The sequence below is a fragment of the Schistocerca nitens genome, chromosome 8 (genome assembly GCF_023898315.1).
Source record: "Schistocerca nitens isolate TAMUIC-IGC-003100 chromosome 8, iqSchNite1.1, whole genome shotgun sequence".
NCBI classification, from domain to species: Eukaryota; Metazoa; Arthropoda; class Insecta; order Orthoptera; family Acrididae; genus Schistocerca; species Schistocerca nitens.
Genome location: NC_064621.1, coordinates 35,025,874 through 35,038,723, shown reverse-complemented (window position 1 = coordinate 35,038,723; position 12,850 = coordinate 35,025,874). Strand labels below are relative to the sequence as shown.

General features: G+C 43.5%; 1 protein-coding gene across 1 annotated transcript in view; it reads left to right on the top strand.

The window, feature by feature from the left end:
- LOC126199213 (myrosinase 1-like) overlaps positions 1-12,850 on the top strand; it is a 91,589-nt gene that overhangs the window by 69,036 nt on the left and 9,703 nt on the right. The gene's annotated exons all lie outside the window — the stretch shown is intronic.

Below are 12,850 nucleotides of genomic sequence, written 5' to 3'. Positions count from 1 at the left end.
TTCAAACACTGTATTACCTTTATGTTGACATCTATGTTTGCACTTACTGATTTGACTCGTAGATAGGCGCAAACGATTCTAACTGACGCCAAATAAGAGCTTAAGCATCATGTTTCCTAAATGTATCCTTTTTGTGTAAATGAATGTAATGAATATTAACTGTGGGGCATACTCGGCATCATTGGCCACAACAAATATTCATCAGTTGCTAAAGAAAATGCCTTAAAATTACATGATCATTCTGTGTAACTAACAACGAGCGTTTCCATGCTGCAATCAGAGCATTCTCTTCTTATATGAGAATTGTAATCGACTCGCCATTTGCACAAATATTGAGCTCCTGCAATAAGTCACAAGTTGGCTTCACGGTGTGCAGATCACGTGCTCCCTGGTGGCAGGTACACCCTGATCTCACTGGGCGTGGAGGCGGGATCCCTTCTTTTCGTTACACAGATATCCTCGTGTGCCAGATTCCGACTAGTACGCCCTTCTGGTCGTCCAAAGTTTTGTAATTACAACAGATTATATAACATATTCTTAGTGAACTTGTTGCGCCAGTTTGGAATAACATTTCATGTTTTCAACGTTATTCCCTACAGTCTCCTAGCTCACTCATTTCTTACATAGTTTAATTCTTAATTTCTTTGCGTGTTTTTGGTACTTGCATTGTTTGATACATAAATTTCGGGCGTATTATAGTATTTGAGAGTTGTAGCATCGCGTTTTAGTACCTGAATAGTGTAAATTCGCGTAGTCGTTTGTCTTCTGTTTTTGTTTTGAACGGCCAGTGTCGGTTGGTCGCAGTCAGTGTGCTCCCTGCCGCCGTTGGATAAGCAGCTGCAGCAGCAAGTCGTATACTCCTAGCTCACTCATTTGTTACATAGTTTAATTCTTAATTTCTTTGCGTGTTTTTGGTACTTGCATTGTTTAATTCATAAATTTCGGGCGTATTACAGTATTTGAGAGTTGTAGCATCGCGTTTTAGTACCTGAATAGTGTAAAATCGCGTAGTCTCCTTCCGCCGCCGAGCAGTGTGTCAGCAGTGCGCAAGTACCAGCATTACTGCATTTACTAGGCAATCTTGTATTTTAATAACCGTTTAAATTTTGTCGATTTGTTTGTGCTCTCTGTAGATTAGATCAGACGTTCTTTGCAAAACAGTTTTTAGCATGGATAGGGACTGCAACTGCTGTGTTCGGATGCAGGCTGAGTTGGCATCCCTTCGGCTACCAGCTTCAGGCAGCGTTGGCTTCGGTCACACAGCTTGAGGCTGTTGCCAATGGGCATCACTGTGGGGGTCCGGATGGGAGTTTGTCGGGGACGGCCAGCTCGTCCCACGCATCCCCCGATCGGACTACGACTATGGTTGCCCGGGATACTGCCCGCATTGAGGCTGATCCCTCACCTGTGGTAGAGTGGGAGGTCGCCTCAAGGTGTGGCAGGGGGCGAAAGACATTCCGGAGGGCTGAACGGAAGGCCTCTCCAGTTTGTCTGACGAACCGGTTTCAGGCTCTGTCTCAGGCTGATACTGATCTTCGGCCTGACATGGCTGCTTGTCCTGTTCCAGAGGTTGCCCCTCAGTCTGCAAGATCCGGGCGGTCGCAGAGGGTGGGCTTACTGGTAGTTGGGAGCTCCAACGTCAGGCGCGTAATGGGGCCCCTTAGAGAAATGGCAGCAAGAGAGGGGAAGAAAACCAATGTGCACTCCGTGTGCATACCGGGGGGAGTCATTCCAGATGTGGAAAGGGTCCTTCCGGACGCCATGAAGGGTACAGGGTGCACCCATCTGCAGGTGGTCGCTCATGTCGGCACCAACGATGTGTGTCGCTATGGATCGGAGGAAATCCTCTCTGGCTTCCGGCGGCTATCTGATTTGGTGAAGACTGCCAGTCTCGCTAGCGGGATGAAAGCAGAGCTCACCATCTGCAGCATCGTCGACAGGACTGACTGCGGACCTTTGGTACAGAGCCGAGTGGAGGGTCTGAATCAGAGGCTGAGACGGTTCTGCGACCATGTGGGCTGCAGATTCCTCGACTTGCGCCATAGGGTGGTGGGGTTTCGGGTTCCGCTGGATAGGTCAGGAGTCCATTACACGCAACAAGCGGCTACACGGGTAGCAGGGGTTGTGTGGCGTGGGCTGGGCGTTTTTTTTAGGTTAGATGGCCTTGGGCAAGTACAGAAAGGGCAACAGCCTCAACGGGTGCGGGGTAAAGTCAGGACATGCGGGGACCAAGCAGCAATCGGTATTGTAATTGTCAACTGTCGAAGCTGCGTTGGTAAAGTACCGGAACTTCAAGCGCTGATAGAAAGCACCGAAGCTGAAATCGTTATAGGTACAGAAAGCTGGCTTAAGCCAGAGATAAATTCTGCTGAAATTTTTACAAAGGTACAGACGGTGTTTAGGAAGGATAGATTGCATGCAACCGGTGGTGGAGTGTTCGTCGCTGTTAGTAGTAGTTTATCCTGTAGTGAAGTAGAAGTGGATAGTTCCTGTGAATTATTATGGGTGGAGGTTACACTCAACAACCGAGCTAGGTTAATAATTGGCTCCTTTTACCGACCTCCCGACTCAGCAGCGTTAGTGGCAGAACAACTGAGAGAAAATTTGGAATACATTTCACATAAATTTCCTCAGCATGTTATAGTCTTAGGTGGAGATTTCAATTTACCAGATATAGACTTAGGACGGGTGGTAGGGACAGGGCATCGAGTGACATTATACTGAGTGCAATATCCGAAAATTACCTCGAGCAATTAAACAGAGAACCGACTCGTGGAGATAACATCTTGGACCTACTGATAACAAACAGACCCGAACTTTTCGACTCTGTAAGTGCAGAACAGGGAATCAGTGATCATAAGGCCATTGCAGCATCCCTGAATATGGAAGTTAATAGGAATATAAAAAAAGGGAGGAAGGTTTATCTGTTTAGCAAGAGTAATAGAAGGCAGATTTCAGACTACCTAACAGATCAAAACGAAAATTTCTGTTCCGACACTGACAATGTTGAGTGTTTATGGAAAAAGTTCAAGGCAATCGTAAAATGCGTTTTAGACAGGCACGTGCCGAGTAAAGCTATGAGGGACGGGAAAAACCCACCGTGGTACAACAACAAAGTTAGGAAACTACTGCGAAAGCAAAGAGAGCTTCACTCCAAGTTTAAACGCAGCCAAAACCTCTCAGACAAACAGAAGCTAAGCGATGTCAAAGTTAGCGTAAGGAGGGCTATGCGAGAAGCGTTCAGTGAATTCGAAAGTAAAATTCTATGTACCGACTTGACAGAAAATCCTAGGAAGTTCTGGTCTTACGTTAAATCAGTAAGTGGCTCGAAACAGCATATCCAGACACTCCGGGATGATGATGGCATTGAAACAGAGGATGACACGCGTAAAGCTGAAATACTAAACACCATTTTCCAAAGCTGTTTCACAGAGGAAGACCGCACTGCAGTTCCTTCTCTAAATCCTCGCTCAAACGAAAAAATGGCTGACATCGAAATAAGTGTCCAAGGAATAGAAAAGCAACTGGAATCACTCAACAGAGGAAAGTCCACTGGACCTGATGGGATACCAATTCGATTCTACACAGAGTACGCGAAAGAACTTGCCCCCCTACTAACAGCCGTGTACCGCAAGTCTCTAGAGGAACGGAGGGTTCCAAATGATTGGAAAAGAGCACAGGTAGTCCTAGTCTTCAAGAAGGGTCGTCGAGCAGATGCGCAAAACTATAGACCTATATCTCTGACGTCGATCTGTTGTAGAATTTTAGAACATGTTTTTTGCTCGAGTATCATGTCGTTTTTGGAAACCCAGAATCTACTATGTAGGAATCAACATGGATTCCGGAAACAGCGATCGTGTGAGACCCAACTCGCGTTATTTGTTCATGAGACCCAGAAAATATTAGATACAGGCTCCCAGGTAGATGCTATTTTTCTTGACTTCCGGAAGGCGTTCGATACAGTTCCGCACTGTCGCCTGATAAACAAAGTAAGAGCCTACGGAATATCAGACCAGCTGTGTGGCTGGATTGAAGAGTTTTTAGCAAACAGAACACAGCATGTTGTTATCAATGGAGAGACGTCTACACACGTTAAAGTAACCTCTGGCGTGCCACAGGGGAGTGTTATGGGACCATTGCTTTTCACAATATATATAAATGACCTAGTAGATAGTGCCGAAAGTTCCATGCGGCTTTTCGCGGATGATGCTGTAGTATACAGAGAAGTTGCAGCATTAGAAAATTGTAGCGAAATACAGGAAGATCTGCAGCGGATAGGCACTTGGTGCAGGGAGTGGCAACTGTCCCTTAACATAGACAAATCTAATGTATTGCGAATACATAGAAAGAAGGATCCTTTATTGTATGATTATATGATAGCGGAACAAACACTGGTAGCAGTTACTTCTGTAAAATATCTGGGAGTATGCGTGCGGAACGATTTGAAGTGGAATGATCATATAAAATTAATTGTTGGTAAGGCGGGTACCAGGTTGAGATTCATTGGGAGAGTGCTTAGAAAATGTAGTCCATCAACAAAGGAGGTGGCTTACAAAACACTCGTTCGACCTATACTTGAGTATTGCTCATCAGTGTGGGATCCGTACCAGATCGGGTTGACGGAGGAGATAGAGAAGATCCAAAGAAGAGCGGCGCGTTTCATCGCAGGGTTATTTGGTAACCGTGATAGCGTTACGGAGATGTTTAATAAACTCAAGTGGCAGACTCTGCAAGAGAGGCGCTCTGCATCGCGGTGTAGCTTGCTCGCCGGGTTTCGAGAGGGTGCGTTTCTGGATGAGGTATCGAATATATTGCTTCCCCCTACTTATACCTCCCGAGGAGATCACGAATGTAAAATTAGAGAGATTAGAGCGCTCACGGAGGCTTTCAGACAGTCGTTCTTCCCGCGAACCGTATGCGACTGGAACAGGAAAGGGAGGTATTGACAGTGGCTCGTAAAGTGCCCTCCGCCACACACCGTTGGGTGGCTTGCGGAGTATAAATGTAGATGTAGATGTAGTCTATAACACAAGAGCACCTGACTGTTACATACAGGATGTATCAAATGGTAAGGTCATTTCTTGATCACATAATAGAGGATCTTATTTGCTACAAAAAATCTTGAACAAATTTTCTGTATTCGTCACCGTTTTGGAGTTACGTGTTTAACTCCCTTTCCTTAATTTCTCAATTAAAGGACTTCTCTTGTAATTCATGTGTGTTGTCCCCATACACGACAAAAGGAGCGTTTGGAAGATGGTGAGTTTGCACGCCATATTGACCATCACACGTTGCCAGCCACTGTATGAGTTTCTTCAGCTGCAATTTGCCTACAGTTTTGTAGCTGGTTACAGCGTTCGATGTTACTGATATTATGCTTTTTATATTAAGCCATGAGTGTGTTTCTGGACAAGACGGCTGCAGCGTTTAAGTGCTAAGCTAAAATTCGTGTTTCAACATCTAGAATGTTTACTAACGAGGAACACCAGGACAGGCACTTTGCTTGTGGTTTCTGTAACGGTAATACGGCAACGGCTGAAAGGGAATACCGAGAGAGGTTTCTGCAATAACGCAATCCGGGAAGACGGGTATTTCAAGCACTTCACCAACGCTCAGGAACGCTACAACCTACGCATCATGTGATCGACCAGGACATGCTCCGTACCGTGACGAAGAAATTCTTGAAATTGTAGAAGCACTTACTGCTGTGAGTACAAGGCGTCTTGGGTGTCACGTTGATCTCTCATCTGTCTTCTTCATTGATAACATCTTCATCTGTACCATCTGAACACTGAGCAATAATTAAAGCCACAAGATCATAGGCATCATTTCGTATATTGTCAGTGATCGCTACAGATGGTTAATGACCAACCAGATTTCGTGAACCACAACTTATTGACTGACGAGTAAGGTTTCACAAGAGATGGTGTTATCAAATGGTTCAAATGGCTCTGAGCACTATGAGACTTAACATCTGAGGTCATCAGTCCCCTAGAACTTAGAACTACTTAAACCTAACTAACCTAAGGACATCACACACATCCATGCCCGAGGCAGGATTCGAACCTGCGACCGTAGCGGTCGCGCGGTTCCAGACTGTAGCGCCTAGAACCGCTCGGCCACTCCGGCCGGCGATGGTGTTATCAACAACAGAACTTACACATCTATGCTGACGAGATTCTTCGTGCAACTGGTTCCAACTCATTTCAAAGGAAAGTCTGTGTTAACGTATACTCGGTAGTATTCTGTTTGTCCCATTCATAATGGTTCTAAGCCATCAGAATGGTTTGATACTGTCCATATTTTCCTGTCTTGTGTTAGTCTTTTAAGCTGTACACCTCTACTGCACTCAGCATCGTCTGTAAACAGTTTTGCATATTCTGACCTTTGCTCATACAACTACATTTGGTCTTTACTGCTCCTTAGAGCGAATAGTTAACTATTCGTGGATGCCGTAGCAGATTTATATTACTAAGTGGCTGAAACTATCATCTAGCCTCAGTTGCAAGTCGCCTAGCTAACAGCTTCTACAGGTAACAAAAATTTAATTTTCCATACTCCGTGTCATTATTGACCGAAATTTAAAATGCTGTCATAATCTGCTGTGTAGTTTATGTAAAAGATTTAAGACGATAACTCAAGTAGCAGAGTTAGTATCTATATGTCTCGAGGCAACTTAAGTCACGTCGTGCTGTTTAAACAGTCCCCGAGCTAGGTGAAGTCGCTCTTCCTGTTCCAGAGGAAGCCTCTTGGCTCGAAATGCCCTGGACATTCACACAGGGTTGGTTTGCTGATAGTTGGGAGCTCCAATATTAGGCACGTGGTGGGGCCGCTTAGGGATGTGGCCACCAGGGAGGGGGAGATATGCAGTGTGCGCTCTGTGTACGAACCGGGAGGAGTCATTGCGGAGGTGGAAAGGGTGCTTCCAGGTGCCATGAAGAGCACAGAGCGCAGTCAACTGCAGGCGACGGGTTTCGGGTGTGTGGCCTGTAATCCATCATTCCCTTTATGTTGTATATGTTTCCATGTTGTACAATTTGTACTAATCTATTCCAGTTCGTGCTTTTGAAATTCAAATGTGTTGTGTATCGTGTGGTTGTTATTTCATGTGATTTTAATTTCTGTTACATTGTGATCACTTGTGGTCAAAGAGTCATGTACAGTCCATATTTCTGCCGAGCGGGATTAGCCGAGAGGTCTCGGGCGCTGCAGTCATGGACTGTGCGGCTGGTCCGGGCGGAGGTTCGAGTCCTCCCTCGGCCATTGGTGTGTGTGTTTGTCCTTAGGATGATTTAGGTTAAGTAGTGTGCAAGCTTAGGGATTGATGACCTTAGCAGTTAAGTCCCATAAGATTTTAAAAAAAAATTCCATGTTTCTACCCGTCCTAGTGCTCTGTCGTTCATTAGAGTAATGTCAATTTTGCTACTGGATCCGTCTGCTTCCCGTCCATCTTCATTTATAATATGTAGTCGTGTCTCCTGTATAGCGTCATCGACTGTTGACTTTCATCAGTTTTGTCAGAGTGCCATAGTGTGGATTGGGCGTTAATGTATGCACATATAATTAGTTTCCTGTTTCTAGAATACTGCGCTATATCTTTTTACGTATGGTTCTATATTGCTATATTGTGCGTACAGTGATGCGGCCACCCACGTATCTCTACCCTTTGTTATTTCTGCCGTGGCCAGGATACCGTTGCACAGCTGAGAAATCTCTATGGTGTTACATTTTCTATTAAGAACCACTAAAGTGGCCTTACAGTTTTGGCTGTCAGTTGTTGCGACAGCGTCCCGGGGTAGGTTGATTAGTTTATCAAGGGTTGTTGCGTATGCTTCCTGCAGGCAGAGAACGTCTGCTTGCAAGTCCAGCGCAACCTGCGGAATTTCCGCACTTACAAGAGTGCTTCTATTAACATTGAGTTGTAATATATTCATGAGTGCTTCACATATACCTAAAATTTACTACCTGTCTGTGAGTAGTCGTAGTCTTTTCTGCCGTGAGCCCTCACCTAGTGCTTATAGATCTGGTGTGCTACACGCAAGTATCACTAATTTTTCTAGTTCTGTAGGATCTGTGGGATGTTCTCCGTTTTAAGTGTCACCCTGTGTGATTGTCCAGTGGTCGGAAAGCAGACATAGCCACCCGGAGGATGGAGTAGTAAACAGTCTTTGGGCCGTTACAAATATATCGTTATGCTCTGACCTACTAAGTCTTAAATTTAATTCTACGTTGTTGTAGTCATCATGCCATTGTTTTTGACTGTCTTTTCCCTTCTTTTTCTGTGTACGGTACAATTCCATCAACAGAGCAGATATCAACGGTGTGGCATCTTGCTGGATCTTCTGTGATAGTGTTGTTCCGTGTGCTGCAGCATTTCTCTTTTCACTAACACTTTTCTTTTTAATGACATTATCAACTACACTTTCCTCACCACTGTCGCATTCGTCTGTTATGTTTTGCATACAGAAGTATTACTCTCTTTTCTTAAGTTTCACTAATTCTAGTCCGCTGCTGTGGTTGCTTGTGTTGTAGTGTTGTATTGTGTTGTGCAGCGGCTGCAGGATTGATTATGCCTCCTGACACGAAATTCACTGATTTAGTGTAACCTCTACATCTATTTGTGTCATACATCTTCGGTATATCATCTGTTCCTTGGTGTTGTGTATATGTGTTCACCGAGTTTGACTTACCTGTATTCAATGTTGTTGTATGTGACTGTTTTCTTTCTGTGTCTTGTGTAGTACTTCGAATTCCAGCTCATCAGTTAGTGCCTGCAACGCCTGCTGGTAATTTACCCAGTAGTACAGCTGTTTATTTCAGCTGTTTGGCTACATCATAGTGTATGGCACCTTTAAACGCCATGTCATCTATGTATTCTGCAGTATTTATGTAGCTGTCTTGCAGTGCCTGCCGTCCTTGGAGAGATGGAACGTCATGTGTGCAAGTAAAGTCATCAGGGAGCAGTCCCATCTGCCTGCGCCATGTCACCGCTCTCTGATAATTCCGATTTATGGTCGAAGGTGACTTGTGCATTGTTTTGTGCTTCCTAGTTTGGGGCAGTGTCAGACTACTCACACTTTCCATAGTCGAAGTTCCAAAGTGGTCGAGCCTAGAGGAATGTGAGGGTTTGCCACACACGACCTTTTAGTTTGGCACACTGTTTTCCAGGGTTTTTGCAGGGGATGCAGCTGTCTTGTTTCTGCGCCCTACACTGTGGTTTTTTATGTCCTTTTCTCCGGCAGTTGGCACAGGTGATATCTGTGTCTTTACACAGATTTTTGGTGTGTCCAATGCCACATCACTTGTAGCAGGTTGGAAGTTATGCAAAGTTTTTAACTGTTAAGGACAAAAAGTCTCTATATACTCTGTCCCGTTTCGTTAGAATTTAGTGTAATTTCGGCGTGACCTCTATTACCTGATGGTCAAAGCTCCTACCTCTTGGTCCAGTACGGAATTTAATCTTCGTCTCCTGCACAAAATCGTCCTTCTCAATTTCCTCACTAAAATATAGATCGTACAGGCTTTTAAAGAATTCCTGGACGCCAAGTGTATAAGGTACGTGATGAACGGCCACTAGCGGTTTTCTCTCACTTGGCGGCTCACACGTAATTGTGTTGATGTTCTTGGCTGAATCAAGCGACTTTTTACAGTCGTCCTGCGTTGCAGTTTCGACTATGACTGTTGATGCTGCGGTTTTGACGGCTTTGATTTTAATTTTGTCTTTTCTGGGTTCAAGTTTATGTGTGAGGCTTTCTCGTACTGTTTTTGGGTCTTTTTTTTGTCGAAGTGATGACAAGTGTTGTCGTTTGTTTTGCCTTGACCTGTTCAATTTTTAGTGTCCTTTTTGCGCCGGCCGCATTGGCCGAGCGGTTCTAGGCACTTCAGTCCGGAACCGCGTGACTGCTACGATCGCAGGTTCGAATCCTGCCTCTTGCATGGATGTGTGTGATGTCCTTAGGTTAGTTAGGTTTAAGTAGTTCTAAGTTCTAGGGGACTGATGACCTCTGAATTTGTCTTTGGCTCCGCTTGAACTACTGTGGCAAAGGATGGCAGTGTTGGTGTTGCTGGTGCGGGCTGTGAGGTTTTCACCTCTTGTAGCTTTTTCTTCAGTTCCTGCAGATGTCGGTACGAACTGTTGTGTCGCTTTGCATTGGAAGAGATTCTCTCTGATTTCGTGCGGCTGCTAAATTAGTACAGGCAGACAGCTTGCTTGTGAGACGAAGGCGGACCTCAACATCTGTGGCATCGTTGACACAACCGAGTGTAGGCCTTTGGTGAGGATCCGAGTAGAGGGTCTGAATCAGAGGCTCAGTCGGTTCTGAGACCATACGGTCTGCAGATTCCTCTACTTGCGCCATAGGGTAGTGGGTTTGCGGGCTCCGATAAATAAATCAGAAGTCCACTACACCCAGGAAGCGGCTACACTGGTAGCGAGGGCTATGTGAAGGGGCGGCTTTGGGTTAGATGGTCTTGGAAACTGTAGAAAGGGCTTCAGTCTCAAAGGATGCAGGTCGAACACAGGAAGAACATAGGTACAGGAACCGTCGGTATAACAGTTGTAAATTGTCTTAGCTCTATTGGGAAAGTACCAGAGCTTCAAGCGCTAATATAAACATTACACATATGGGAAGCTGTCTGAAGCTGGAGATAAATTCAACAGAAATTTTTGCAAGGGACTTATGGGAGGTAGGACATCAAACGGGCCGACTTGGAGCAGGAGAGGCATCACAGGACATTTTAATTTCCAGTGTCTATAATTTTACAAATAAATTCATAAAACTTTGTCAGCAACACCAGGAAGGATTCAGGATTCACACTCATTGCAGTGGAAGTTCGAGAACATAACAAAATATTTTTTTTTTTTTACGTGCGAAATTTCATCATTTTTTCACTTGCTAATGGCTGCATTTGTTGCTATAGGTACACTTTTCTTCATAAGTTACGGAGATTCTTCGATGCATTTTGCACAGCATACATACCATACTCACAGGTGTATGAAACTCTAGAATTTATTTAATTTGTGAAAAAACGAATGAACTGTTATATTTTAAACTTCATGTTTATAAAAAACACAAATTTTATAGTTAATTACCTCAATTTTTACCACAGTTTTTAATAGATTTGGAAAATTGTAGAGTTTCATACACCTTTAAGTATGGTTTGTATGTTGTGCAAAATTCATCGAAGAATCTCTCTTACTTATGAAGAAAAGTGTACCTATAGCAACAAATACTGCCATTAGTAAGTGAAAAAAATGATGAAATTTCACATGTAAAAAAATCATTTCGTTATGTTTTCGAACTTCCACTCCTATGAGTGTGAATTCTGAATCCTTCCTGGTCATGCTGACAAAGTTTTATGAATTTATTTGTAAAAGTATAGACAGTGGAAATTAAAATATCCTGTGGTGCCTCTCCTGCTCCAAGAACGTCTTGTTTGACGTCCTACCCCTACCTATCGGAAGTAGTTTACCTTGCAGTGGAGTCGAGGTACATAGTTCCTGTGAGTTTGTATGGGTAATAATAATAAATTAATAATTGATTCCGTTTACCGACTCCCGGCTCAGGTGATGCAATTGCTGAACAGTTCAATTGAAACTTGACTTTCATTTCAAATAAGTGCCCATCTACCCTACTCATACAACTATAGTTGGTGGTGACTTTAGTCTACCCTTGATATTATTTATTAGGTTACTCATTTTGTGCTTTGTTAGGTTCGATCTGTAGTGATTAGTTAGGAGAAGAACTTAGACAAGATCGCTTTTGACAGTTAGTCTTGTGGCTCCCTGATAGGCATGGCGTGTTATGCTATGGGAACGATGTTTAAGCGAATTGGTGATGTACATAATACTTTTAATTTTGATGTGCTGACGCGTCGATCATTTTATGTACTTGAAAATTCAATGGAAAGATTTTGTGTGTAGCTGGCACAAGATGTTTGTAATAACATTCATGAAGATCTGAAGATGGTAACTTTGTTTTACCGAAACCGGTTACCTACAATAAAGTATTTCTAGTGATCTTTACTAAGCAGTTCTTCTTCTCCAAAGACATACCCTCGATATGTTGGCGAAAATACGTATTTGAAGTCTGTTGTGGGCAAAAAACGTCGTCCGCAATGGTTCTGAGTGCATTCTTGGCAAAATTATTTTGAACAATTAGCTCAGGAGTCCACTCGAAGCGTAAATGTTTGCTAAACCACACTTGACCACACTTGATCCTGGGGAATCAGGGAACATCGTGATGGATACAGGGATTAGTGACCACGAGGTTGTTGTAGCGAGACTGACTACCGTAACATCCAGACTCACCAAAAATAAGGGCAAATAACATTTTTTTTAAAAAAGCAGATAAAAATTCGCTTGAAGCCTTCCTAAGAGTCAACTTCCAATCTGAATGTGTAGGCGTAGACCATATGTGGTTTACATTCAAAGAAATAGTATCGCCGGCTATTGAGAGACATATACATACTAAATAAATTATTGACAGATGGTACTGGTCCCACGTAGTACACTTAACAGGTCAGAACACTGTTGTAGAAGCAAGGAAATAAAGCATACCAAATAAAAGAACGCAAAACGCTCAACATTGGCGTGTTTTACAGAAGCTCAGAATGTAGCACGAATTTCAATGCGAGTTGCTTTTAATACTTTCGAAAACGGAAGTGTGTCTCGAAATCTGACAGAAAATCCAAAGAGATTGTGGTCATATGTAAAGTAAACAAATGGAAAGTCACAATCAATACCTTCACTATGCGACAGCAATATTGATGTTACTGAAGAGAGTACCTCTGAAGCAGAGATACTACATACTCTTTTGTGAAATTGCTTCACCAAAGAAAACGAAGTAAA